The sequence below is a fragment of the Aethalodelphis obliquidens genome, unplaced genomic scaffold, assembly GCF_003676395.1.
Source record: "Aethalodelphis obliquidens isolate GAN/ISIS:26980383/991018 unplaced genomic scaffold, ASM367639v1 scaffold15, whole genome shotgun sequence".
Taxonomy (NCBI): domain Eukaryota; kingdom Metazoa; phylum Chordata; class Mammalia; order Artiodactyla; family Delphinidae; genus Aethalodelphis; species Aethalodelphis obliquidens.
Window position 1 is genome coordinate 7,148,171 of NW_020837959.1, and position 26,202 is coordinate 7,174,372.

The 26,202-nt window shown below is 36.6% G+C and overlaps 1 pseudogene; it reads left to right on the plus strand.

Annotated features, from left to right (window-relative positions):
• The first annotated feature begins 258 nt into the window (after window positions 1–258).
• Window positions 259–1,337, plus strand: LOC113625290 (glycoprotein-N-acetylgalactosamine 3-beta-galactosyltransferase 1 pseudogene; annotated as a pseudogene).
• The last annotated feature ends 24,865 nt before the right edge of the window (window positions 1,338–26,202 follow it).

Genomic DNA, 26,202 nt, shown 5'->3' on the forward strand with positions numbered 1-26,202 from the left:
TCAACCTCCACCTCCTTCTCCGTTGCCAGGAGGAGTGACACTGGGAGGGCAATGTCGCCCCCAGAGGGCAAGATAGGGCCCTGTGCTGTCAGTTTCCAGGGAGCAGGTGAACCGAGTGCTTCCAGCCTCCTGCCCATCTCCTGCGCCCACTTTTCAGGAGGGGGCCCTATCCGGAAGAGATGGGATAAAGGATAAGCACGGTGTATTTTCATGGTCCCTTGACTTCCTTTGCAGATTTTAGGAGACACGCCTTTGGGAATGGCCTCCAGGTCTTGGCTAAGTGTCTTCTCCTTCCTCTGTGGGTCAGCAGTCAGCTTTCCCTTATATTCTCAGCTATTTAATATTATTTCGGGAGAGTGGGGTGACCCACAGCCTATTCTTCACAATGAGCTTCATGATAAGGGGCGCAAGCATCTAGAAAGAGAGATGGGCTTTAACACAGGTGCCAGCTGGCGTGCAGGTGAGAACGCAGACAGAGCTGAACAACTCGTGTTGGAGGGTTAAAAATCTTTGCTGGGTTATGATGACCTGGCTTCAAAAATCTAAAGAAAAGAACCAAACATGTCAAATCTACTTGGGCCCGGCATTGGACTAAAGTGTTGTTCATGAGTTCAGAAGGAAATACAGACTTCCTTACTGTGGGATTAAACACCAAAGAAGGCAGGGGCCAATTCTACTGGGAAAAAATGAAAGCTTCTCAGTGCATTCCTGAGCTTTGACTAGAAGATGCTGATTGGTTCTTGACATCAGGTGACGATGCTTGTGTCATACAAGAGAACCTGAGATGGCTTCTGGCAGACTAACCCTGAAGAACCCATACACTTAGGGAGAAGACTTAAGCCCTACATAAGGTAGGGCTACATGAGTGAAGAAGCAGGAGATGTACCAAGCAAAGGAGTGTTGAAATGCGTTGATGCACCCAAGACAGACAGATGTACACACAGTTCTTCCATGGGACACAGCCCTGGGGAGACACATGGAAATCACGAATGCAGAAGCAGGGATTCTAAAGACCCCATTGGAAAAGAAATTTTCCATCTTTTGGATACCAGAACACCACTGAAAGTTTATCTAACCAGAAACTTTTGGTGCTGGGGCTACACCTATTATCCTCCTATAGAGGGTCCTGTTTGCTGTTTGAACTTGCAGTTTCTCTTCAGTATGTTGACTCCACAGCAGTGTATGTGTTAGAATACCTTGTTTACCATCTTCATCCATATGGTTGTGTTTACAGACAGCGATCTACCTTGTCTGCGATTAGACTAAAGGAAACAGTGAGGCATACAAACATGAAGATCCAAAGGAAAAATGATAAAACTCTAGGAGGAAAAACATGAGTGAATGGAGACATAAAGTGTTCAACATTACACTGAATAAAGTCTTCTGCGTTTCTGTTGTAGAATCGTGGAACCTCAGTGAGCACTTCTTCTAAGTGAACATTCCATGGTATAGTACCATAAATCTTTCTTATGTATGACTGTCGACCGGAGCTTTAAATACACTGTGCAGTATGTTAAAATGGGCTGTGGCCACATTGAGGAACTAGAGATTTTGTTTCCTTTTCCTGACCATGTGTATTATTGTTTAACCAAACTAGTTAAATTTGCTAAAACTTCATCACACCATTTTGTAACATATACACGATGATAAATAAAACCTGTCCTTAAAGTATTTTAGAAGGAAATATTTTTGCTCAGTGTTATTTGTAAACTCAAGCCTTGAATCTGTAATTGCAGTGATAACTTATAATTGGTAGTATTTCTTCCAGAATAAAGAATAAAAAAGGCACTTGTTCTAAAGGTGCATTCAGGAAACCACAATTTAAAATAAAAATCCTATCGGTGTTTTCCAAGATCCTACACAGAACACAGCATTACTTTTCTAATACTAAATAACAAGATCTCCATGTTGAAAAATGATTCAATTAGATAATCACTTACTAATAATAGTTATTATTATTTGTACCAAATTTCCAAGATCTGTGCTGGGGGTTGTGCAAGTCAAAAATAAGGCATGGATTTTACATTCAAGTTATTTGTTATTCCATTAATACCTATTTCCATATGACCAATATGAACAAATCGGAGAAAATCTCACTGCCAAAATGTGTGGTTCTAAATGTAAAATGAGAGGTAAGAAGAAGGAACAAGTACTGTTGTCTGGAGAATGAAGACAAGACGTTCTGTGAGGGGTGGAGGAATGGCTAAGACTTGGGGGGTAGGGTCATGTTCCAGAAGTGGCAAGATGCTTTCCAAGTCAAGCTGGCAGAATGACTTCGTAACATCTCATACAAGAACAGAGTAGGTATTTGGGAATTGATTACTGAATAAAGGGATATTGAAATGGGAATTCATTTCTGAGAGGGCTATGAAGCATGTCCAATTGAAACAAATGCTATGTGTTGTTGAACAGTGAGAAGACACAATTCTCCAGGCAGGCTTTCAAATCAGACTCCAGTCCTGGTCAAAACGGTATGGAAGTTCCTTAAAAAACTAAAAATAGAGCTACTATATGATCTTGCAATCACACTACTGGGCATGTATCCAGAGAAAACCATAATTTGAAAGGATACGTGCACCCCAATATTCATTGCAGCACTATTTACAATAGCCAAGACATGGAAGCAACGGAACTGTCCATGAGCAGATGAATGGATGAAGAAGATGTGGTACATATATACAATGGAATATTACTCAGCCATTAAAAAGAATGAAATAATGCCATTTGCAGCAACATGGATGGACCTAGAGGTGATCATACTAAGTGAAGTAAGTCAGACAAAGACAAATATCATGTAATATGGCTTTTATGTGGAATCTAAAATATGATACAAATGAACTTATTTACAAAACAGAAACAGACTCACAGAAAACAAACTTATCATTGCCAAAGGGAAAAGGGGGAGGGATAAATTAGGAGTTTGGGATTAAAATACACACACTACTTTATATAAAAGAGATAACCAACAAGGACCTATAGCACAAGGAACAATACTCAATACCTTGTAATAACCTATAAGGGAAAAGATTCTGAAAAAGAATGTATATCTCTCTATATATAACTGAATCACTTTGCTATACACTTGAAAGTAACACACCATTGTAAATCAACGATACTTCAATAAGGTACAAAAAAACACCTTGTTTGCAACCTTGTGAGAGATTCTGGAGCAGGGGACCCAGCTAAGCTGTGTCCAGAACCCTGACCCTTTGAAACCGTGAGATATTAAAGACGTGTCATTTTATGCCACACATTACACAGCAGCAATAGATTAATAACAAAATGTGAATTTGAGATGATAGACAAAGGATAACATCAGTGTTCAGCAGAGAAAAAGATTGCACAAGTAATATCAAGTTGGTGTGTCATTCTTCTAACGGTAGAAGAATCAGAGGAAAGTTGAACATTTTGAAGCTTGTGGAACTATTTAGACTTGAAACATTGAGCCCCTAACTGTATTAAAATCCACGGGAATTAAGACATTACTCCTGCTGCTACTACGAGTCATATAGTAAGGAATTTTTTCAGTGCTAGACACACTTCTAAGCACCTTATGTGTATTGATTCAGTTAAAAATGATAATTACCTTACGTGATAAGTTTCTTTATCATCCCATGTTGCAGGTGGTGAATAATAATGGGGCAAAACTAATGGGTGGGAGATCCAGGCAATGTATTCCTGAAACCCATGTTCTCAGAGATAAGGTGCTCTTCAAACACTTAGGATCCAAAGAATACAGAGAGGGACACTCCACCTGAGAGCAGAGAGGGTGGCCGACTCCAGGGTTTAATTGTATCAAAAAAATGTGCACTGCCAATCTAAACAAAATATGTTGCCGTGTATTTGAATCTGACCCTAAAAACCCAAGGATATTATAGTGCCTTTGGTCATAAAAGGGGGGTTTGGTTACTAATTCATTAAGAAACAGTAACAACCGGATCTATTTAATATTTAAGAATTTATTTTTAGGTTGAAATCTAACTGTAGAGATGTTATAGAAGATGCTCTGAATAGAATTTATATGGCTTATGAGCAAAAATAAAATTGCATGCTCTTCCCAAATGTATGTTTTGTGCCAGAAGAGATTCCCAGATGGTTTTATGGTTTGAGATAGCGAAAGCTAGGAGGGAGAGGGAATAACTTAATAGCGTAATGGTTGCATAATTGCAACATAACTTTTATCCTAATGACAAGTATACCATAACAATAATAAAAGTTTTAGAAATGATGATGGGGCACTTATTCCTTCAATGACCATATAATTAGTTTATCTTATATTTGGCACAGGATACAATCTTGTATTTTATCATGAACAAGCCACTGTTGTTTGTTGTAGACTTTGAAAACTTTTTGTTTATTGGACTGCACTATTCATTTATCTATTCATTTCAAAATAAGTATTGAGAACATTTTGTGTATAATACAGATTTTTAAAATAAGCATACGCACAGGATCAGATCATCTAGAAGAAAATCAGCAGTGTTATGGGCTCGTTTGCATTTGGTAAATTGAGATAGAACCCTACGTCCAGGGACTAAAATGCAAGCCATATCACCATCAATAGATGTGGGAAAGTGAGGGAATTACAGGGGTCAAGGGCAGTGAAGATTCCTAACTAGGGGGAAATGGTGATGGAATTTATAGGGAAAAAGACAATGAATTTTGTTGCATGAAACTGAGATCCTATAAGCTATACCCATATTTAAAGGTAAAAAGTGTACAAATATTCCACTAAGTAAAGAGTCAAAAAATATTCCTGATTCTTTTAAACCTCAGTTCTAGATAGAAGGGGAAAATTTTCCCTGAAAATTCAGTTACAAATCATGCCTCATGTGGTTTTGATGTATATATTCATTAAACTTATATATCCCCCAAATCCTCAAGAAAAGTATTTAATTTATAGTTGACTAAGATTGTTATTATTCTCAGGCATTTTCAGAAGAAAACGCAAACCTTTAAAGAAAAACAAACAAACTTCAACCTAGGCCTCAAAGAATTTGGGACTCACAGTGACAGATCATAAAATACCCAGGGCAGCTTGGTACCATGAATGAGCACTGACACACACAACACAGAGACTTCAGGTTTTGGAGTTATCACTCACAAAATATAGAATAAGTATGTTTAATATGCTTTTAGGAAGGCAATTATGAAAACATGAGCAACATTTAAGAAATAAACCAACAGGTTTTAAAAATAATGAAAAGAATACCTGGAAATGAAAACTGCAATTGAAAAATTGCAACTCAATGGATTAGACATAGATGGAGAGATATCCTCAAAGCTATCAGAATACAGTCCAGAGAGAAAAGGACATATCAGAATACAGTCCAGAGAGAAAAAGACACGGAACAATGAAAGAAATGTTAAAAACTGTGTAGAAAATAGAAACATTTTAATATACATTTAATTAATTTTCCAAAAGGAAAGAAGGGGAAACCAACTTTAAGAGGCACTATTCAAAGAAATAGTGTCTGAAAGTTTTCCAGCTAGTAGACAGTAAACTTCAGATCCAGGAAGCATAGAAATTACAAGTAAAAGGTAATCCACACCTAGACATTTCACACTGAAGTGAAGGGACTTTGAAGAAAAAATAAATTTAAAACATTCAGGGAGAAAAGACAAATGCGAAGAGCCATTAGGCTGACCGTTGACTAAGTGACGGCAACAATGATAGAAAGCCAGAAAGCAGTGAGATAATAATTGTTATGTTCTAAGAGAAAATAGAACTTAAAATTCAAAATTCCAATCAAGAATGAAATCTTACAATTTTTGACATCTAAAACTCAAAAATTTTTATCACCAACATACTTTCACTAAGTAAATTGTGAAAGACACGTTTCAGGAATGAAGAAAATGATTTTAGAGTGTAGATTTGACGCATAAAAACACTGGTTAAAAGTGTGATTTAACTATATGGGTAAATATAAATGAACACTAGTTCTATATAACTATAATAGGTGGTATCTAGTTTGAGAGATTGGAATAAAGCAGAACATGGGTTGGAGAAGAATACTTAAATCTAAGTGGTCAATTTCTCAATTAAACTAGGGGGATAAACAAGAGTTTTTAGGGAACAAGAAAGAGGGGTGTGCAGAGGAGCTCAGGGGTCAGAGGGATAGGAGATGATCAAAGAGTGTCTTTGGGTTTGTAGGCTGAGGAAAGAGGAAGTAGTCCCTGAAGGCTGAATCTACCATTAAGGAAATGTAAATTCTTGGCAAAGCAATATAAACACCCAAGTCAAAGTGCCTTTACAATTGGAAGTCCATATGGTCTTTTATGTGTTACAAAAATGCATGGAGGCTAACAAGTGAAGGAAACTCTCCGCACAATCATGAAGAATAAAAGTTCTTTACATCCTGGCGCTGCCTCTACTCCCTTCTCTCATTAACATATCATTCTTAACCCGTGGTTTGCCTGGTGTCATTAAAGGTAAAAGAAGCTGTAAGCCTCATGCCACAATGCAAGGTTTTATGTTCGAATGTATTTATTTAAAGAAGGCAGAAGGGAGGAGGTTATTATTACTCAGCTTAATTTCACTTTGAAAGGAAAGCTCTAGCATCAGATGCTAATGTGTTCCCTTTCCTAAACAAGTTCCCTTTGAACAGTAAAAGCATTTCTTTGTCAAAGCCTTCTTCCATTTTTTTCCTCTCTCCATCAAAGGAGTAGAAAAAAAATAATGTTGACTTTCTTTTTAATTCATACTATATCAATTAATTATAAAAGCTTTTTACAGGTAATTTTGATTTTCCCAGATATGTTTAAATCTGAAACAGTCGTGCAATTAATTCATCTTCTGTAAAGATGAGTCTGCAATGTGTATTTATAACAGGGAAGAAGACAAAGAATAATAAATAGAGTTGGCCATCTTATTTATACCTATTTGAAATTTCTCCGCATTTCTGCATTCAGTCTTGTTTCTGGTAGCCTTTAGCCATAAAGACTGTAGATTTGTTTACTTCCTTCTACCTTTTTAAACTCCACCTTGTGACATAACCACTGAAACTTACTTTGTGGCCTTGATCCTGTGGGTCTAGCAATCATGCCCTCAGAGGGCTAAGAGCCTTTTTATTCTTATATATCAAGTCATCATCCTCTGTTAGATAACGCTTTCAATTCTTAAAGAGCATCGTACACTGATTTTCCTGCTCTTTACCTCTATCTTCACTAGAATAAATAATTATATTTCTTTCCCTTTTCTATATAATTTTCTAACTCATTTATCTTACATTCCTTTTACCTTCTCTGTTTCTTAACCATGTGTGCTTTCCAGGATATGGTCCTTGATCATCTGCTTCTCTCTACCATCTCATCCCTGGATATGCTTGTCTTGTCTTAAACAATCCTCTCTGTAGTTGTGTAATGTCCGAGGTAGATTATAGGGCTCCCTGAAAAAGATAAAATTTTACACACAAATTAGTTTTGTGCTTAAGCAGTTAGCCTGGACTGTTTCTTTGAAAATTTGAAACAGTAGTTACATCATAATCTATCAAGCTTGAGCATATAATTAGGAGAAAAAATAAACATATCTGATACTTTAGAATAAAGTGATACAGTAAGATATTAGACATTATTCATGCCTATGTTCTATATTTACTTACTTAAGAGTTTGACAAATAATATAAGCATGTAACCCCGTATTAAATCACCCGTCCACGATCTTTTTCTCTTGCCCCTTAACTCCTGACATTAACTGAATCATTTTGGATAATGATGCCAAGTGCAAAACCCAGGATGGTAAAAGGAATTCATTAACCCAAAATTCCATGAGTCTCATAATTCTCTCTTTCCCTGACTCCACCAAAATATTAATTCAGTGAACCTCAGAGCAGGTTCAAGAAGAATCGCTTTTAGTTTAGTCTTTGCTTAATTGGTGTGTTGAGTCCTGTTGTGAGACGGGCTTTGTTGTTTAAGATTTGTTTTGATAATTTTGTAACATATTGGCAACGAAAACCAATGTCAGTATTTTTTTTATTATCAAAAGTCAAGAAAAACATATTTTGATAATTAAAATTTAAGTTATTTCTTATCTTACATAAAGTCTGGATAATTAAACAGACTTCTAGAATCAATGTTCTTTTGGGAAGAAAACAAACCTCTGGTAAAATACTTTAAGATCCCATTCAATTTTATAATATATACTAATAAATAAATATATACTAATAAATAAATTCAATAGTTTTCTTTTCTGAAATTATTAAGGATTATCAATTCCATTTTTTTCTGACGTTACCTTTGTCACTTTCATTGCCGGTGCTGTACTCTTTTTTTTCTCAATTACCACTATAATTATCACTGCAAAATTTATAAATAATGCTTCAAGAAATTATACGACTATGCAGTTGTTTTTGTGTCACTGACTCATCATAAAAGAGCTTCCTAGTCAGAAGCATTTCTTACATAGTTGAAAATAAGGCTTTGGATTTATTTTTTCTTAAGCTTGACGGTACTATTTCTACGTTAATTGGGAGGCCACTTAGTGAAAATCCACGTGGGTAAAATCAGGATGTACACAAAGATAGAGCAAATATAAAGTGACCCAGAGATTCAGGAAAGCAGGCAAATGTGAAGGAAAAGTCATGAAAAAGTGTGCAAGGTTGAATTAATTATCAATATTTTAGTAACTACATTGAATCTTTTAGTAAACATAAATCTTTTATTGAGATCAAGGTTCCTTTCTCTCTTCAGTAGACCACGGTCAATCCTGCATCATATGTTTAGCTCTCTTTTATCTTTACTACAATTTCCACATTGGCTCTCATCTGATATTTAAACTTATACAAATAGTCTGTATTATTTAAGAGTATAGCAGACTCACTTATGTATGCACAGAATTTAATTACTTTTAAAACCTCTGATGGTATAGCTTATTTGCTTGGTTTTTCAGTAATTTTTTTTTTAATTTAAACAAGGTAACATTTGGAATATTGTTTCTCTGAATGCATTATTAAAGAGATAAAAATTGAGAAGCACTTAAAAAGACTGCTCTATCTACTGAATTATCCCAAATTAAAATTAATTATGTGGTTATATTAAAAAATGCTATATATGCTGAATGTAGCTTCTGCTCAATTTTGATGTGAATCTGCTCTAAAAAAATATATTAAAATATTTTTAAATTCAGAGTATAAAATTATATGTAGATTTGGGTGGCAAATGCAAAAAACAAAATCCATAGGTGCTGACAAATTTTATTTTATTTTTATTTATTTTTAAAAATATTTATTTATTTATTTTTGGCTGTGCCAGGTCTTAGTTGCGGTATGTGGGATCTAGTTCCGCGACCAGAGATGGAACCCGGGCCCCCTGCATTGGGAGTGTGGAGTCTTAACCACTGGACCACCAGGGAAGTTCCTGAAAAATTTTAATATGTGGAAGTAAGAATAATAAAAATAGTTTTGTTAGGTTTGTTAATTTTTGAGAACCAACTATACAAATCCACAATTATCGTAAACAATATGATTAAACATGCAAACATGATTTAAAACGTAATATTCAAGGATCTATTGATATCACTGAGGAATAGATATGGAATTTAAGAAACCAAAGCCCAGTTGGATTCAGTGACGACTACTTTCACTTGCCACCACACACACACACACACACACACACACAAAGATGCAAATTACTGTTTATAGATGGAGAAGGGATAAGAATAAGAAAATAAATCATTTGTTTACATGTTTAAGGAAGTATCACAGTAAGCAATCCAATGGGGGAAAAATTCCAAATAAAAATAAAATCCCAAAGGTTTTGTTTTAATGTTATTTACTTGTAGTAAAAAACATATTTCTATAAGGAAGAAGTAAACAAGAAGATGTTTCTAGAAAGGAAGGGAAGAAGGAAAAAAGGGAGGAAGGGGTAGAGGGAAGAAGGAAGGGGGAAGGAAATAAGGAAGAAACATTTCAGAACATTTATCTCTGACAATTTTTCTCTAAGACAAAACAAAAACAGGAACAAATCAAAGCAACAAAACCTCATTTCAAATATATATAAGTTACACATAAGCAACACTAATGAATGAATGAATCAATCAATCAATAATTAAATGAACAAAATAACATGCTCCTTTTTCCTTTGATTCATTTTTCCCAGTTTCACTGATGGCTACACTCCAAACAACAGAGAAACGAACATCATGGTTTTTACTGTGCGTGGGCCTCTTCCATTGTATGCATGCGTAAGTGCTAGCGAAACATTTTAAATTCAGTCAGAATTCTTCCCCATGTGGTAGAAATGATGATTCTTTTTTAGCTACACTTTTTTTTTTTACACATTCAAGGTACTTTAAAACTAATTCATTTACTGTAAAGTATCTTAGAGGTGGAAAAAATGAGTTTCTATTTTCTTTGACAAGCCATGCCTTCCTGGCTACACAGAGCTTTTATATCAATAGCTTCATCTTTTCGGTCTGGACTCAAAAGGGTGTTTTTTCATGTAACCATGCAACCCTTTTTTTTTTTTTTTAATATTGAAGAGTTTTTCCTTGGGATAGTATGAGAACTAATTTGCTCAAAAAGATCTGCAGTTGTCCTGTGGCCTTCTGTCACGTCATCCATTGGACTCTCCAGAGGAGCTTGCTCTCCCCCAGCCACTGGAGAACGACATTTACTTTGTCTAAATGCCCAAGTTTTCACTCAGTTTTGCTACAGGTTGCTGCCTTCCTTCATTCAGGCACAACAGCCCCCTGCAAAAGCCTTTGCTCCCCTCTCCTGCCAAGTGCTGTTATACGAATTCCTGCCATTAATATTCTGGGCTCCTACCTCTTTGGGAAAATAAATTAAGCAGATACTTTCCATTTTAGGAACTCAGAACCTGAGGGATAGTCACGCATGCGATCTCATTCCAGAGTCCTTGGTCTTTAGACTTAAGGCACTAAACAGCCTCAAATACTCATTCATTAATTCACGTATCCAATTATTCATAAACTCTTGTATCAAGAAATAAGAACTGAGCTCATTCTCTGTGCCTAGAATTGGACTAGACGATGTCTGCTCCCCTTTTAACTTTAAAAAACAACCTATCCAATATTTTTAAAACATCCTAATTCAAACAACACAGACTGAATAACCGATTATGCAATACTGTGTTGAATCAAGGGCTTTACCACTTGTAATCAGATGGAGAAGATGCTGGAAATATTATGTGATCCTACCAATAAATTTACATTTTAGCATCTCACAGTCTGTTTTCTGATTCTTTTTGGCACACATTTTCACTGTAGAGCATAGAGAAATGTGTAATCTATTATCCAAATAAGTTATCAGTTAGTTTTTGAGGTATTAAAAATACTTAAGGGGCTTCCCTGGTGGCGCAGTGGTTGAGAGTCCGCCTGCCGAGGCAGGGAACACGGGTTCGTGCCCTGGTCCGGGAAAATCCCACATGCCGCGAAGCAGCTGGGCCCGTGAGCCATGGCCGCTGAGCCTGCGCGGGAGAGGCCACAACAGTGAGAGGCCCACGTACCGCAAAAAAAAAAAAAAAAAAAAACTTAAGAAAAGAGATATCTAGTGGTTCCTATCCAGTACTCTCAACCATTCTTCTTTATAAATATCTGTTCTTAGATGCCTCCGTAAAATTTTACATGACTAGTATAACTATTTTGCTCCTTGAAGATTTAGAAAAAAATGCTCTGAGATGATCAAATCTCTATAGTTGGAAAAAAGAGTGATATCGCTTGGAATTAAGAGACAAAGTATTTCATTTCTCTTCCATTTCTTCAGTACTCATGATTATGTAGAAATATGGTCATTTTAACATCAAATTCAGTGTTATAATTTCATAAATAAAAATTTCTAATTATGAAAATATATCTTTCCATGGCCAGGAATTATGTGCCATAGGTTGACTACTGCACACGTCTCTGTACCTTAGCGTTAAGCAGGTCTTGAAGACTAATCCAACCAATTAGGAATTGCAAATCTGACCATTTCTTACATCAGAAACAATATTACAAAGCCACTCTTACTGATGAAAATGTAGCCTATCACTCGAAGGTATTGCGACAGAAGGGTGTTTGGAATTTATTGATTTAGTGAAATGAACTTGCTTTTTTTGCAGGTTTTATGTGAGCTATATGTGGAAATCTCAAACTCTGTGTGACCAGTTTTAATGTTATATCGACTTTATTGAAGTCAACATTTTTAAACAGAAAATTCCATATCATCGAGCTACGTTCTTAAATGATTGTTGGAACACAATCACAAGAATAAGCAAATCATCAAACAAAAAATACTCAAACAAAACTTATAAATCAATCATAAAAATGTGTTTAGCAACTATCAGATACATAGTATATGTTGACTGACTGACGATCATGAAATATGAGTATAAACGTAATAGAAACATAACATGGGGAAATCTTAGGAACTATAGATACAAAGTATATGAAAAGCAGAGCTTCTCCAGATGAAACGGAGATGGTTTGTTCCTCGTATAATTTGGGCCTGACTTCTTTGAGACACTTCTGCAGAACCATGAGCGTTCAGGGAAGAATTTTACAGGAAAGAAAACGGAAATTAAAAAAAAAGAAAAAATTTGCTCAAGACCCTAATTTATGAGTAGGTAGTACTTGACCTTGGGACTTGTGACTGCAATGCCAGGGCTTTTATCCCTGGGATTTAAGTAATGCTGCATTTTCAAATTTAGTAATTTAATTATCTCATCTTCTAGATGGACCCTGGGACAAACAATAGAAAACAGGAACAGCACATGAATGTCTCATTACTGAGAACTTGATAGTTACAATTTGTTAAAATCACTGAAAGGAAAAAGAAAGTGAAATTACCATACATAGTTTCTTTATAATATCTGTTTATAACCCAGAAAAATGCTTCCTATATAGTATAAAACTTTAGTGGGGGAGTTTAAATATGTATTACCAATAGTCATTATCATCACCAATAACAACAAAATAAATGTCTCTATGTATGAAGTGTGAGGAAAATCCCTCTATATTCAGAAAAATAGCATTAAAATGTCTGTGCATTCAGCTGAGAAAAACATGATAATATCTTTGTATTTATCACTCTAACATTTTCCAGTTATGGTAGTTTCGGTTTATAATACTTAATATGAGAAAAAACTAAATAAAAATGAATAGTAAGATTCTGTGAAGGGTCTCATTTAGGATGAATGTTCTGATTATAAATACTGAACACATGAGTGATTACCAGAATAATGCACACAGATAGCCTACTTCAATATGTCAAAATTTGCAAAAATAGCACTTTATTAATAGATGACATGATAATATTCTAATTTTTGTCATCAGGAAACTGCTTGGCTGCAAATCACCTCCACTAGAAGCATTTGGTTATGAGATATGTGAAATTTTCCATCAAGCACTCAGTTAAAAATAATATCTCAGAAATGCAATGGTCCTGATACGTTCGAATAAACCATCCTAGAGATACTCATATATATGCGAATCTATTTCTATAGTTATAAAACACTCATAAAAGTTCCAAGAGGTAGATTTTGTCCTAATTTTTTTATGTGCTATAAGCAATTGAGCTACAAGAATAAAAGAACTCGCCAAAAATTTAGTTTAATGGAGGTTAAGTCTATGAATACACAAAAGTAACATTACTAATCACACTGATTTTAAAAATAAAAAGAGAATCATTCAAATCAGTGCTAAGTACAAAGATAATTCACATTCAGTTCCTAACCTTTCATATAATAGTTTAATGTTTCAAAAAAGTGTTTTTCTACAATTAGTTTTTCAAATCCTCCATCAATCCTTTTTAAAATACTCCATATCTTTAAAGAATATTGACAAAGGATGCAGAAAAATTTGACTGCAATATAACCCGTCTGCTGTGGGAAGATATGATATTCATTTGTTTATTTATTCCTTCAACAAATACGTGTTAAATGCTTTATAATGCCAAGCAAGGTTTCCTGCAAAAAATCTTTCCCTTGTATGTACTTCATGATCTAGTGGAGAAGCGAGTAGTAACAAAAATAAGAAAAATAGCATGTTAAATGCTAAGTACTAGAAAGGAAAAAAACATGTTGCTTAGTGAGATTGGAAATGCCTGAGGGAGGGCTATCCATGGGAAGGCCCTCAGAGAGGGTGGATTTTGAATAAAGTGTTGAGGGAGCAAGTTAGCCGATACTAGCAGAAGGAATTTCCTGTTGCTTGGATGAGGGCCTGCCTGATGTATTCAAGAAACACACCAGAGCTCTGTGTGGCGGACCAAAGAGAACAAAGAAAGGGATACTAGATGTCAGGCAGTAATGAGAAGCCAGCCTATGTTGAGTCTGAGAGGGCATAGGAGGGGTTTTGGCTTTTGCTGGGAATGAGATAGAAGCCATTGGAGGGTTTCACTTGAACATTAACAGGATTCCTCCAATCGCTGTGTCAAGGAGCCTCTACAGGAAGCAAGGCCAGAAGTAGGGCTGATTCAAATTGTTTTCCATATGATTCTTAAGTCAGAAAACATCAATCTTTTGTTGCTTGAAGATGTATTCTGAAGAACTCTACATTATGTAGTTTTATATATCCTAAGTAATAATAATATGTTATGGTGTTAATTTCAGATATGCAACATTGTATAAAATAGTCTGTGAAAATTACCCACGCCCCTACAAATTAGGTTAGGTAATCAAGAATAGCTGACATAGGGTTTCCCTGGTGGTGCAGTGGTTGGGAGTCCGCCTGCTAATGCAGGGGACACGGGTTCGTGCCCCGGTCCGGGAAGATCCCACATGCCGCGGAGCTGCTGGGCCCGTGAGCCATGGCCGCTGGGCCTGCGCGTCCGGAGCCTGTGCTCCGCAACGGGAGAGACCACAGCAATGAGAGGCCCGCGTACCGCAAAAACAAACAAACAAACAAAATAGCCGGCATAGCTGGAATTGGCTTTATAGATTGCCCTGTCTCACCTCAATTACCACAATTTCTTCTTCCTCATCCTAGATACCATCGCTATCATACGTTTATGGTTCTACAATTGCTCCGTGTTTCACATTTTTCCCAAGCAGATCTAAGAATATAAGTGTATTTCCCTTTCATCAGTTAACAGTGTGTCAGGAAAACAGAACTCCTTTAAGTATTTCTAATGGAGTGAAAGTAATGCAGGGCATTATTTACAAAATATTGGAAAGATGAGGAAGTAAAAACAGACAACTCTTAACCCAGAGTCACGAGAGCTTTAACGCTTTAACGTGGAAGCTGCTGCCCGTCTCTTGTAAGAACGGCTGATGTGCAAAGCCTGTATCCCTGCCTGCGTCTTAGGAGGAGCCCAGGAGGTTGGAGTCTCCTGATGATGATACTTCCCTCGGAGAAACAGGCCAGGGACGCGAGCTGCTATGCAGCTACTGAATTTTGGCTACTGCCATGGAAGAAAGAAACACGATAAAGGAAAAATGGAAACTAGCAGGTAATGAAATCTGGGAAATACCGTTTTCAGACTTCTAGCTCTCTGCCTTACAGAGAAAAACCATAGAAGGTTGGAATACAGTAGGGAGAAATTTGACAAATAACCTGCACACTTCCATATAATCTTCTAAATTTTTACAGTTATTTTTCCTCCACATGTAAATCTCTTAAATTACCTGGAATTAATTTCTGTGTTTGGTGTAGAGAGCCAATCTTACTTTTTCTAAACTAAAAGTGGAGTTGCCATGTGATCTAGCAGTCCCACTCCTGGGCATATATCCTGAATAAACTCTAATTCAAGGGGATGCATGCACCCCAGTGTTCATGGCAGCACTGTTTACAGTGGCCAGGACATGGAAGTAACCTAGACAGATGCCCATCAACAGATGAATAAAGAAGATAAAGAAAATGTGGTACATATTGTACATATGTGGTACATATTGTATATATGTGGTACATATATACAATAGAATACTACTCAGCCATAAAAAAGAATGGAATAATGCCATTTGTAGCAACATGGATGTAGCTAGAGATTGTCATTCAGAGTGAAGTGGGTCAGAAGGAGAAGAACAAACACCATAAGATATCACTTATATGTGGAATCTAAAATGTGACGCAGGTGAACCTATCTATGAAGTAGAAACGGAGTCACGGACATGGAGAGCAGGCTGGTGGTTGCCAAGGGAAGGGGGGTGAGGGCATGGGAGGTTAGGGTTGGCATATGTGAGGTTTTATGTATGGAGTGGATGGAGAGCAGGGTCCTCCTGTAGAGCACAGAGAACTATATTTAGCATCCTGTGATAGACCATAATGGAAAAGAATACAAAAAAAGAGTATATATACATATATATATATATATATGTATATATAACTGAATCACTTTGCTGTACAGCAGTGATTAGCACAACATTCTAAATCAACTGTACTTCAATAAAAAATAAATACATTTTACTTTTTCTGAATGTATTACTAATGATTCCTATTGATACCATAGGTGCACTAAAGACCAATGCTGACTTTATGATATTTTGCACATTTTCTTATGTGAAGTTCTTTTTCAGGACTCTGTTTGCTATTGCATAAATAAATATGTTTAATTATCTCTGCATCAGTAACTATAGCTTATAGGCCTTAGATCCGGTCGGAAAAATTTCCCCACATTAATCTTTAATAGTCCTAGCTATTCTTGGCAACTCTCCCTTTTAAATACAATTTAAGATAGTCAAGTTTTCTAGTGAATTATGTAGAAAACATTAAATTAAATTCATACAGTAATTTTGGGGAAATGATACGTTTATATTAGTGAGACTTAACCTACAAATGTGATATATCCTTAATATCTCTTAATAAAGTTTATGTGTCTCCACACAAAAGACTTTATCATTTGTTAGATTTGTACCTGAATATTTTTTGTTATTGCTATTTTGTTTGTTTTTGTTTTTATCTTTGAATTTTATTTTATTTATTTTTATACAGCAGGTTCTTATTAGTTATCTATTTTATATATATTAGTGTATATATGTCAGTCCCAGTCTCCAGTTCATCCCATGTACCCCCCGTTATTGCTATTATAATTAGTAACTTCCTTTTAATTACTTCTAAAAAATCAATCTGTGACTAGCATATAGGAATATAATTGATTTTTAAAATATGTATAATATCTAGCTACTCATCTTAAAGACTTGTAGATTCTTTGGGTATAAGCAATAATAGATATTAATTATTATTTTCATGTCCCAATTTGAAGCAATAACCTAATTTTTTTCTACTAAATATTTGTAGTAAGTGACACAAGCTTATTTGTTCAATTTATTTTTGTCAGTTTTATTGAGACATAATTGATATTCATCACTGTATGAGTTTCAGGTGTGCAACACTTGTATTTTTCCTTATTTGAGTGAACAAATTTAAGTACGTGAGGAAGTTTTTAGTTTAGAAAATTTCATTAAAGAAGCCCTGGCCACCTGAGAATTTATAATAAGGTTGTTCTTACCTTTCTTGAGTTAAAATTAATATTTCCTGGTTATAGAAACCCAAAAGGCAAGAAATTAAATGCATGTTCTAGGTTGCTACTTCCCAGCAAACATTATAAAGCAAATATAAATTCTTCTAAGGGGACAGTTTTATAAATTAGAACTTTAATATTCACACACAAGGAAACAAGTCACCATGAGTGAGGAATAGCAATAATAAAATAACTAATTCAGATAGCCAAGTAACTTAGACTGCAATAATCAGATAAAACACACAATAACTATATATGAAATGTTTCATGAATTCTCTTTGGTATTTCCCCAGACACACTTTTCCACGCTTTCTGGGTACCCAAATAAAGTGGAGGCAGAAAAGATTATCAAAGAGAGAGAAAAACAAAAGGAACTTCTGGGGATGAAAAAAAAAATCTTGTAAGTTTAAAATTCAATAGATGGATTAGGCACAACTTGAGGGAGAGGTAAAGACATAGAAATGACACAGAACACAGCAAAATAGACGGTATAATATAAACTGAGTGATCAAAAGACACTGGACATGGAATAGGGCCGCTGAGATGCCTGGCAGAAACCAAATCTCTCCAGCAGAGACCTGCACTTGCTTCTGCCAGGCCCAGCTCGGAGCTATCAACTTGGGATCTGTCATCTTAATTTCTCAACTCTAGCATCTCCTGGACGGTGACCATAGTATAAATAATACAGATACAAATCCTGAACCTATCGGAAAGAAATTAAAGCACTCTAAGTATCTGTAGAGAGGTTTCCCATTTTGAGATCCTAGGCTTCTACAGATAAAAATTCCCCTTTTAATAGAAAACCTATTTTTTTCCTACTGCTCCTTTTTACCAAGGGTATAGTACCGTGAGTGTTCCAGACTTTTGTGTGTGGCGGGGGGAGGGATTCAACTGCAGGAGCATAGACTCCTGTCTCTTGCCTCCCATACTGGTATTTTCCTGCAAGCACTGGGGTGAGCACATGTGGCACGCACGCCCAGAACACGACGCTTCAGTGACTGTCTACAATGCCAGTTTCATGCTCCTTGCAGGCTCTCTGACCTCCACATTCTCTCGGAAGCTCACTAAATAATTTACAGGGAAGTTCTAGAGACTTTTCAGTGTAGAGTCTTTAGGATATCTAGCATGCCACAGTGTAGAAATACAAATATTTAAATATGTGCTTTATACTTTGATGATGATCTATGAAAAACAGGATATAAGCATATTCTGATGAAATGGGTGATCATACTTATCTAATTCTATCTCAAAATTTCATTGTCCATCATTGCAACACATAATGTTATGTTTAATGTTATGGGCTAATCAGACATAAATTATGTTGACACAGCACATGAATGATTTATTTGCATCAAGGGAAGACTAAATGACATGTTTTACTGTGGGTGTTCAAATAAAGAAAACTACTGTGATCTGAGTAGATCACAAAGATGGGGAGCACATGAAAAGAGATCCTTTTATGCTTAATCAAAATCCACTGTATGGGGCTTCCCTGGTGGCGCAGTGGTTGAGAGTCCGCCTGCCGATGCAGGGGACACGGGTTCGTGCCCCGGTCCGGGAAGATCCCACATGCCGCGGAGCCGCTGGGCCCGTGAGCCACGGCCGCTGAGCCTGCGCGTCCGGAGCCTGTGCTCCGCAATGGGAGAGGCCACGGCAGTGAGAGGCCCGCGTACCACAAAAAAAAAAAAAAAAAAAAAATCCACTGTATGGAACTCACAGTAATGAGCTATGGGTTGCCCTGTTTTATTAATTAATATCTGTTAATAATTCTACTGTTAAAAATATTCCTAATAAACCAAACTTTCTTTAAAGTTCATGTTACAGTCATATTAATCTTCTGTTTTCATGCTGATATATAAAAAACAGATGATAAAAATATATAGAAACATATGTAGTGATTTAAGTGTTTAAAAGAACAGTTATATTACAGACATGAATATTCTTCTTTAACGTTCTAATTGTATGTGCGTCAATTAAAACTTGGTGCTTTTTAAAGGATGATTTTGTTTCCTCTGTTGTCTGAGATTATTTCCTCTGAACCAATAAGACTTCCAGAATAATCCCAATTAAGTAAAGCTGATTTCAGAAACAGTTTTATAAATATTTAGGAGCCAAAACCTTTCATTCTAAACCATGGAAAGTGACTCTGCACTAATATTGTCTGACAGTGACCTAATTAGAGTCATTTGCATACTAATGAGAGTTTGAAGGCGATAAGCAATGGCATGCTTGTAATAGATAATTAATTTGTATTTCAAAATAAGCTAAGGCTATTTAACAACAACTCAAATGACACATTGAATTAAAGGAGCTGTTCAAGTTGCTTCTGAACAATAAACTCCTGTTCACAGCTTTTCCATTTTGCTTAAACTTCAAGCTGATGCCCGGATCCCAAGAACCAATTTATATTCATAAGGTGACTCCTCATTAAGGGCTTAATTCTCAAATTCATCTTCAAAATAATATCTCCCTTTGCTAAGAAATTCAGAGTCATTTATGTAGCATTACTTAAAATATTTTCTACTTATGTAACAATGTGCATCTGAATAGTACAATGCACTTTTCAAATAATCTTACATCATCTCCCAGGATCATAATTCCCATGTTTCAGCTGTTGAAATGGTTGCACTGAGAGTTATAGAGATTTGGGCAGATCAAAATGAGTCAGGGAGCTGCGGCAGCCTTCTTCACTTTTCATTTTGTCTCCTAATATGAAGTAAGATGTACAGAACCTTGAATAAACTGACCAAGACAACTAATAAACTAGTTCCATACATCCAATATACTCTCCTTTAATGATCACTGAAAGCATAAAATATCTAGAATCACTCACCAATCACTGCAATTGGTAATGGATAAGTGAGTTGGGGTGATTTATAGAATGCTTTCTCCTCTAACCCATTAATTTTTCTTTCATGTAAGTTTCAAACTATAACTGTGGTTTATTTTCATAAAGATAAGTCACTCTACGGTATAGCTGTTCTGTTATCAATTACTCTATGCCCAGCAGTCCTGAAAAAGAAAGCACTGATGACATAATTGCGGGTGAATTATGAAAATAATACAGGCCTTTATCCAAGAGAAAGTTCAAATTTTCACATGAAAAAAATTTCTCCATTGACCCCAGAGGGCACATTCAACCCAGACAGGCACTAGCGTTATTTATGTAGCCTCTGACAAGAAGATTAAGAATAACCATTGTTGGAATTTCAGGTAAGTAGGGAAGAAGTAACAGGGCAGCACAAAGGGGAGGAAGAAAAAGAAGTGGGTCACATATTAGAAACATGAGGTTTGTTGTCAATCAGACAATCTTGAAAACTCAGGATAATCTTAAAGGTCTGAAATACTTTTTTATAATTATGTAAGTATTATTTTTATAATCTTTTTATATTATAAAACAAAAATTATTTCACTGGAGAGTTTGAGGTTCGGCATTATTTATATGCCATTGTTCTAAAAACCAATAGAATCATAGACACCAGAGCTAGACGAAACCTCTAGCGATTTTATATATTATATTCTTTTTAACCCCCAAATATTTTGAGATTTTATTTATATTTTACGTGGGGAAATCACTAAAAAGTATTAGATGGCATTCTTGAGGTTACAGATATTAAGCAGTGGATTACAAAGTAATATAAGCTTATACATATTAAGGTATCAAATACCTGGGGATTTTTTCAACTTTAAAATCACCTAGAAATGCCAGAATGAGACACTTCCATGATTTATGGTTTTCTGATGAATCACATTTTTTGAGGTTCAGTTTATGGGTCACAATTTGGATGTCTACGTGTATTGCGAGGAGGCCCTTCTAGGTTCCATATTTTTGCTAACCCTGACTTTGAAATCCATACACAACCCTTTATCTGAGGAGGTACATTCTAATCTTCTTATTGCAAAATTCCATTTGAATGTCTGCATTTGAAGGTTATTGATCACACAAACATTATAGGTAAGATTGAATTTAAAAGAAAACAAAACAAGAACATTTTATCAATTTTGGCAAGGCCTGTTTACTAATATTTCAACTCTTAAAAATAGAATTACCATGCTAAAATAGCCCATCTATTTCCAAACATAAAAATAATCTGAGTTTGATTTTCTGACACAGATAGAGCTGAACCTATACTACTCTGAAGTGATCGATCTTTTCCCCCAACTGACATCAGCGTTTCCTATGCTTCTATGTTTAGATTTTGGGATCCTAAGTCATTTCATGCCTTGTTCAGAATTTATACACCCTGTTTCATTGATACACACTTACAGATAGATACTCAGCTGGCTCTGCTGAGCATTTATTAGAATTGTACAGCTGTGCGTGAAAAACAATGCTGTGTGGTCTAGCATCTGAAGAAATATTGTCTTAATCATTAAGATTCTTTCAGGGTGCTGAAAATTCTGAGTTTCTGACTTTGGGTACTTTAAAGTACTGTTCTAAAAGTCACCTTGTGCATGTGATAGTAGCTGGCAACACATCACCAAAATGACATTTCCTTTAAAAAAAAGAGTCATACTTTCTGCGCACTTCAGATAAAAATAGCAGGGACCTCCAGCACTGTTCCACATTTTATGGTCTCGGGGAACAAGCATAAGAAGTTTCATTTAAAAACAACAAAACCCATGGAGTGTTCATTTAATTGTACAGAATGTCAGAGTTTTCCAGAGTTATCCCCTTCAGTCTAAATTAGATCTGCACTGTTGATGTGTATCTGCATTTTGCGATGGTAGTCATGAGGCCGAGCAGATATTACGTACACTTAAGCAAGTACTGTTGGGCAAGCCTGCCTCTACAGTTTGGTAAATTTTATAATTTGGGACATTAATGTCAAATGACTCTACAAGAAAGAGAAAAACAGATTCAAAGATGGAAGTGCTTCTTTTCTGTTATTCATAAAGGTAGGATAGATTTTTATCAGCAATAGCTTTGAATTCCCAACCATATTAAAAGATTGAAGTGTCATGTACTCATTCAAGACTTCTCTTGAGGCCCCACAGACAGTTGAGCATGCTTTGCTTCCCACCACCATCATAGCTGGTACAGGCTTTGTCATTTGCTTGCTCCGTTGCGTTGCAAATATATTTCTCTTTTTATTTCTGTCAACCCTTCAGACTCCAAGGTGCAAAATGGAGTTTACTTCTTATTCACCATTTTACTTACAGGGACTAGCCCATCAGACCCTCAGTAAGTCTGGATGCTCTTCCCTGCCTACACAGCTCACTCCTAGCTTGAAGCTCAGTGCTGCCAATAGCTACAGGGAAAGGCTAAAGGGAGATGAAGACGTGGTGAGAAGAATCAAGAGGTCTTCTGGGGTTTACGTTCCTCCCAAGTAGTTCTTCCCAACCAGCAATTAAAGAGCTACTGAGTCCAGCACTGGACTGGACACAACGTGGTTAGCCATGGTTTACTCTATCTACAATATGTTGGTAATAGGTAACGTCTCCCTCGAGTCCCCCGAGGTAGAGTTTTCAGCACCCTTGAGATAATAGCCATCACTAATATACCTCCCAGAGGTATCTGAGTCACTTAACCTCTCTGGTCCTGTCATCATCCAATCATTTGTGCTGATAGATCTAAGGAAGCTCTACTGAGGTCATACCCAGACTAGAACGCTGCTCAAGATAAGTAGTAAGAAAAAAGCAACGAAGGCATTAGCCACAGTGTAGAAATGCTTCCTGGTCCAAATGCTTCCGGGGTCCAAAGATCTCGCGGAATTATTCCCCTCACCTGAGCTTCCCAGGTTTCAGTGAAGTGAGATTGGGGGTCATCCATTCAGGTAAATAAACTTGTCTCTAAGAGAACCATCTAAGGAGCATATATCCTTCAATGGATTGTAGACGGTTGGTGGGTTCCACCAAATCTATGGAAATTCTGATCATCAAAACCTCAGTTGAGATGATGAATTCCAGTGCTGTGAATATAGGAGAGAAAAAGAGAAGACATATACAAGCACACAGCTTGCAGCCTAACGTGTGACTGTTAGTGTCAGGACACATCACGTCGCATTAGTCAGGAAGTGGATCAGGAGGCAGGCGGTTTACTCCTGCCTCTACTTCACAGTAGAGGCATAGCAGGTGGCTCTTCTTACAGGGTTCATACCCAAAGTCAAGAACAACTCCACACTCTTCCAAAACTTCAGGGGGTTCTTTGAATTTGTCTCTTTTACATGAATGCATTCATGTTTATGTTGTTTCCCTTAACAGAAAAGTTTTGTCTCACTTTTTCATAATAAACATGGATAAACAAAAAGAAGTGAGAGTATGTAGGTGTAAAAGGAAGAAAAAACCACATGCGAGAACATGATAGTGAGAAGTTATTAAACAGTGAAAAGAAACCTAGAGGCAAGATATATTTAGATAGGGCTCATGCTGTTTCCATACAGATATAGAGACTACTTATTAAAAGTTCTAATAGATCAAAAAAGCAGCTTCTCATTGAAAAAAGTGAAAATACACTGACTATTTGGGCAATAAGTGTGCCATAATGGGGATGAATCAATGCAGTTGAAATTAATTCACCTCCAAGGGTCTCTTATTTTCTCCTTCCTAGACCCAATTATGCCTTTGAAATCGACAAGCCTGAATTAGTAACCTAAGTGCAGATTCTGACGTTAAATATCTTATTCTAGCTCTGGATCCACTCATTTACTAGCAGTATGATTTTATCAAGTTTCTTAATTTCTCTAAGCCTCTGTCTTCTTTTGAGAAAAATAGATATTATATTAGTAGTGACCACAGGACCCTTTGGTGATAGATAAAATAGAATGTAGGCAAGTTGCTTTGCACATGCCAAATAAATGCTCTAAACAAAGAAATTAGTTCCGAACAGAAGCCACACATCTAGTTCCAGTCACGATCTTGTGAAGGTCAGCGGCTTCCACGTTCATTTATCTTCAGAAGATCCATCCTCTCCACTCGACTGTCATCTGGCTATCTTTAATAACTATCCTCTCTCTCTCTCTCTCTCTCTCTCTCTCTCTCTGTCTCTCTCATACAACCTCCCCTCCCCCCCACACATGCACAGTTAGTATGCAATGAGATCAATGTTAATCATCACACACATATAGTTAATACACATGGGACAATGATTTGCATTAATGTTTTCAATCATTTACAGTTTGTTACAGAAACATACAGTAGCAGTAACCTCTTACAATGACCGTTTCTACATTTTCAATGTATCTTTGTCGGATGTGTTTTCTATGTATACTGCTCTGAGAAAATGTTAGTTTATGCAGTTGATGACATTAGCTTATGATTTAAAAAGCAATGTTGTTCTATTTCTGATATTTTTTTTATGGTCTCAGTGCTCAGAATACTTGCGATATCAGCCAGTTTCCTAAAGTTTTCATCTTTCAGTGTCGAGAAGGAACTTCTTATTCTTCACAGTTGAGAAAGGATTAAAACTGAGCCAACAATGAAATCGCTAAAAATCACTTTTGGGCTGATTTTGTATCTGAAATTTTATTTAAAAACTAAGAGAGAGGAAAGAAACAGTATAGAATAAAATATACAAATATGTATTGACTTATGAATAGCATTTGACACTGATTGTCACACATATAGATATATTAATACTCTAATATTAATGTGTGGTACACCCAGGGTGGCCCCACGGGTTTCACTTCCTTGCTGTTCACAACCTATACTCTCTTCCCTTTCTGTAATGCAAGGACCCTGTGATTTGCTTTTAGAGTATGGCAAAAGTGCAGGGATTTAGTGATTAAGTCGTTAAACAGTTAATCTTTCCATTGCATTTTATATTAATTTTCTTTTTTTTTTTTTTTTTGCGGTACGCGGGCCTCTCACTGTTGTGGCCTCTCCCGTTGCGGAGCACAGGCTCCGGACGCGCAGGCTCAGCGGCCATGGCTCACGGGCCCAGCCGCTCCACGGCATGTGGGATCTTCCCGGACCGGGGCGCGAACCCGTTTCCCCTGCATCGGCAGGCGGACTCTCAACCACTGCGCCACAAGGGAAGCCCTTATATTAATTTTTATTGGAGTACAGTTGATTTACAATATTGTGTTAGTTTATGCTGCACAACAAAGTGAACCAGCTCTACGTATACATATATCCCCTCTTTTTTGTATGTCCTTCTCATTTAGGTCACCACAGAGCACTGAGTAGAGTACAGCTGATTTACAATGTTGTGTTAGTTTCTGCTGTGCGGTAAAGTGAATCAGTTATCCATATACATATATCCACTCTTTTTTAGATTCTTTTCCCGTATAGGTCATTACAGAGTACTGAGTAGAGTTCCCTGTGCTATACAGTAGGTTCTTAGCAGTTATCTATTTTATATATTGTAGTGTGTATATGTCAATCCCAATCTCCCAGTTTACCCCTCCCCCCCTTTTCCCCTTGGTTGCATTTTCACAATTAGCTGTGCCCCGCTTTGTAGGGGCTTTGGGTTTCAGTGGGAGTGGACATATGAGCTGATTCAGGGCTCTTTGAAGAAGGCAACCGCTCTTTTACAGTGAGGAGGCTTGAGAAAACCATGAACTGCCTGATTCCAGATGTGGAGGGAGCCCATGCAGTCACCAGGGTGTGGTAGAAAGAAAGGGTTCAGTGGTCTACCTGATGGAGCACAGGAAGCTGGTACAGTGGATGTTGGTGAGGAGAAATGTCATAGAGGAGCTCCCTCAGGTTCCAACTTCCAGATCTGGCCTGGCAAAGTGACCCTCTGCTTCAGACAGCTCACACATTTTGTTGCATACTAAGCAACTCTCATTGATGAAACGGATGTAAACTAATTAGATAAATCTCAAGCCATGATGTTATTGAATAAGTAATGTAAACAGCACACAGAACT